The following is a 4,656-nucleotide window of genomic DNA, read 5'->3' as shown; positions in this document are numbered from 1 at the left end:
CAAGGTTATACTAATGCAAGTGATGTAGCAATAAGGACGATGAAAATAATGCTCATCCTAATTATGGTTTAATATGTACAAAATCTAATCCTAAAGAATCTGTCTTCCAAATAATATTTCAAATGAAGGTACAATGTTATTTAACTGAAGTGCTTTCTATACTGCTCGCTCCATTCCCTATGGAAGACCTCGGTCGTATGTTCTCCAGTCATCACCTCCCTGCAGAAAGCCCCCTACACAGCTGCTGCACTGTGAGAGACTATGTACTGTTCAGCTGGTTTACATTCACTGCATTATGCAATGGGTTCATTATCACAATCTTAGAATATCAACAAGGAATGAATGCCTGTTCCTGCTGCTATGACAACCTTAACATTTACTTGTGTTGGGTAAATGTGGCAGAGACAAGAGAAACTTGTTTTGCAGTGTTTTCCCCCCACCATCTCATAGCGGGATTGAGGAGGTGTATAATTACGCTGTCAGGAGAGGGAAGGATCTGGCTGTATAGAAAGCACAATCTTGTTTCTTTTAAGATAATCTTTTAAAGTGATGAAAACTATGAGCAGATGAACGGTAATTTACAGAATATGTTACATACATATGCACATTCATATAAACATAAATATATGAATGTCAAATGTATTACAAGATAAATCAAATAGAATTATAATAAAAGATGCAGAAATAAAATTGAGTGGTTCATTTATTCCATGTAAAAACAAATTGACCGTTTGCGTCACATACTTCTCAGTTACGGGGGGGGGGGGGGGGGGTCTCACCAGTAAAGTTAGAAAAGACATGACCCAGAGCATCTGATTTAAAATATTTTAATGTTTCAGCCTTACATAACAATCATTGAACATTAAAAATATATATCTCACTTAGGTCAGCACATTGCCATTGATGAGTAAACCCTTGTATTAAATATTCTTTCTGCATCTACAGAATTCTTAGCAACAGGGATATTGTTTAGCAACCTTGGTCACGTAGTCCCGTGTAGCTCAGTTGGTAGAGCATGGCGCTTGCAATGCCAGGGTTGTGGGTTCGATTCCCACGGGGGACCAGTATGGGAGAAAAAAATGTATGCACTCACTAACTAAGTCGCTCTGGATAAGAGCGTCTGCTAAATGACCAAAATGTAATGTTGGGGAAATAATCCTTATTGCTTTGATAAATTGGTGAGTTGGTTAATTGAAACAAAAAAATTGGGACTGAAGTGACACCAGCTGGATAATGCTGGAAATACAGGTAAAACACTGCCTCATTTGGTTGTGCAAAACACAGGCCCCTAAATGATGCATTAAAGATCTCACCCCAGGTTACCAGACTGCAGTCGCCACATCTTCTGTGGCGGTCCAAGAGCTGCATGGGAGAAAATGATATTAGAAAATAATTCCATCACACCCTACACAAGGATCCCTATGGGATGAATTATTATCAGTCTCCTCAGACTCAAGCCTGTCAGAGCCAGAGAGCACTTTTATCGCCACAGTTACTCAGAGCCCAGTGCAAAACATCACAGGAGAACATTAGCTACATGAGAAATACCGATATTAAAAACAAGGATTTAATTTGCCAGTCATTAGTACTTAAAGCTCACCTTGTGGTTTGGTATAGACAGCCTTGTCACCTTTGGGCAAAATACACATTCCATTAGGACAATCAATTAAACATACAACAATTCAACAAGATTCAAAGATACTAACATTATCCTCAGTCTCGGGCCTGTCAGAGCCAGAGAGCACTTTTATCACCACAGTTACTCAGAGCCCAGTGCAAAACATCACAGGAGAACATTAGCTACATGAGAAATACCGATATTAAAAACAAGGATTTAATTTGCCAGTCATTAGTACTTAAAGCTCACCTTGTGGTTTGGTATAGACAGCCTTGTCACCTTTGGGCAAAATACACATTCCATTAGGACAATCAATTAAACATACAACAATTCAACAAGATTCAAAGATACTAACATTATCCTCAGTCTCGGGCCTGTCAGAGCCAGAGAGCACTTTTATCACCACAGTTACTCAGAGCCCAGTGCAAAACATCACAGGAGAACATTAGCTACATGAGAAATACCGATATTAAAAACAAGGATTTAATTTGCCAGTCATTAGTACTTAAAGCTCACCTTGTGGTTTGGTATAGACAGCCTTGTCACCTTTGGGCAAAATACACATTCCATTAGGACAATCAATTAAACATACAACAATTCAACAAGATTCAAAGATACTAACATTATCCTCAGTCTCGGGCCTGTCAGAGCCAGAGAGCACTTTTATCACCACAGTTACTCAGAGCCCAGTGCAAAACATCACAGGAGAACATTAGCTACATGAGAAATACCGATATTAAAAACAAGGATTTAATTTGCCAGTCATTAGTACTTAAAGCTCACCTTGTGGTTTGGTATAGACAGCCTTGTCACCTTTGGGCAAAATACACATTCCATTAGGACAATCAATTAAACATACAACAATTCAACAAGATTCAAAGATACTAACATTATCCTCAGTCTCGGGCCTGTCAGAGCCAGAGAGCACTTTTATCACCACAGTTACTCAGAGCCCAGTGCAAAACATCACAGGAGAACATTAGCTACATGAGAAATACCGATATTAAAAACAAGGATTTAATTTGCCAGTCATTAGTACTTAAAGCTCACCTTGTGGTTTGGTATAGACAGCCTTGTCACCTTTGGGCAAAATACACATTCCATTAGGACAATCAATTAAACATACAACAATTCAACAAGATTCAAAGATACTAACATTATCCTCAGTCTCGGGCCTGTCAGAGCCAGAGAGCACTTTTATCGCCACAGTTACTCAGAGCCCAGTGCAAAACATCACAGGAGAACATTAGCTACATGAGAAATACCGATATTAAAAACAAGGATTTAATTTGCCAGTCATTAGTACTTAAAGCTCACCTTGTGGTTTGGTATAGACAGCCTTGTCACCTTTGGGCAAAATACACATTCCATTAGGACAATCAATTAAACATACAACAATTCAACAAGATTCAAAGATACTAACATTATCCTCAGTCTCGGGCCTGTCAGAGCCAGAGAGCACTTTTATCGCCACAGTTACTCAGAGCCCAGTGCAAAACATCACAGGAGAACATTAGCTACATGAGAAATACCGATATTAAAAACAAGGATTTAATTTGCCAGTCATTAGTACTTAAAGCTCACCTTGTGGTTTGGTATAGACAGCCTTGTCACCTTTGGGCAAAATACACATTCCATTAGGACAATCAATTAAACATACAACAATTCAACAAGATTCAAAGATACTAACATTATCCTCAGTCTCGGGCCTGTCAGAGCCAGAGAGCACTTTTATCGCCACAGGAATTCAGAGCCCAGTGCAAAACATCATAGGAAAACATAAGGTACATATGAAAGCCATAACCACTCACCCTTGTGGTTTGTTCTACCTCTCTACAGATCCATCCTCGTAACCTTTGGACAATAGAAAGACTACCATAAGGACAATATATACAACAGACAAGACTCACTAGACTCGCGCATCCTCAGACTCTGGCCTGTCAGAGCCAGAGAGCACTTTCATCGCCACAGAAATTCAAAGCCCAGTGCAAAACATTATAGGAGACGTTTCAGACAACGCGTGCCAGCCACCTCAATACTTAGCGAGCTAGCAAGTTAACGTTACCTAAACCTGGAGCAATGTCCACACACAAGGTTTAACCTCTAGAGTATAGGCTAAATCAAAAAGAGATAGTTGCCAAACATTTGATTTGGCTCAAATTGAAATTATAAATAGGAAATGTCATACAAACGTTTAGATACCTACACCTAACTAAATATTACCTTCCTGCAGACGTTCTACAATTAGCCTACTTAGCTAGCAAGCTGCTAACGTTAGCTAGTCCCATCGAGGGAATTCATTTATTGTCTAACTAAATAAAAGATGACTGCTGAAGAAAGTAGCTATCTATTTTGTTTAATTTCAATAAGACAAAAATTGTAAGAAAATGTCCAGATTCTCACTCACCAAGCCACGTGCCAATCCTCCTATCTAACTTTAGGAAAAGGCTGACCCACCAAAATGGCCGGGTTTATATGCCATTTCTGGGAGGACCAAAGAATAGGACCCCATTTTTTTTTGCTGCCTATCGCAGTCGCCGTAAGTAAAAACAATCACCTTATTTAGAATTAACAACTTCAAGTCGAACTGTGAAATAAAATGTATTTAAAGTGTATTATATGGATGCATATTTACTACATGTAATATTTTTGTCTTGGATAAGATACAATTTGTCTTTGAGAGGCCATACATGCCAATGCATGATTAATTGGTACTAGAAAAAACATGTGATCAAGATACTTTATTGACAGAGTTCACTTCAGTATAATGGTAACTTTATGTGGGTGGTGTTCTACTTTTGGAACCATAATGTGTGGAGTGATAATACTGGTAGCCCTACTGTTTTCCCCTCAATGAAAGCCCAATGTTTTAGGTTCAGAATAATTTGCAATGAGCAATAAGTGTTAAACATAGTAATCAAAACTTTTTACGTTCAAATTTAGTCTAAGTACTGTACCATGACAATAACATGAGCTTGAATGCCACACCTGCATTGCAGAGTCACAATGTCAACAGCTCAGCTGTCAAATTTTTTGAA

General features: G+C 38.6%; 1 long non-coding RNA gene across 5 annotated transcripts; it reads right to left on the bottom strand.

Annotated features, from left to right (window-relative positions):
- Positions 1–811: 811 nt before the first annotated feature.
- On the bottom strand, positions 812–4,060 carry LOC311123939. 5 transcript variants are annotated; one of them, XR_014612668.1, is made up of 4 exons: positions 4,026–4,046; positions 3,430–3,472; positions 1,601–3,232; positions 812–1,362 (listed from the first exon to the last, which is right to left on the bottom strand). It is a non-coding gene; the product is annotated as an uncharacterized lncRNA (long non-coding RNA). The 5 variants fall into 5 exon arrangements; XR_014612667.1 differs by having other exon boundaries at positions 1,601–3,472; positions 4,026–4,060; XR_014612670.1 differs by having other exon boundaries at positions 1,601–2,431; positions 2,669–4,035.
- Positions 4,061–4,656: the final 596 nt, after the last annotated feature.

This window comes from Coregonus lavaretus (genome assembly GCF_964263955.1).
Source record: "Coregonus lavaretus genome assembly, contig: HAP1_SCAFFOLD_7463, whole genome shotgun sequence".
Lineage (NCBI taxonomy): Eukaryota > Metazoa > Chordata > Actinopteri > Salmoniformes > Salmonidae > Coregonus > Coregonus lavaretus.
Note: the sequence above shows the minus strand (reverse complement) of the source record. Positions and strands in the feature narration are given on the sequence as shown.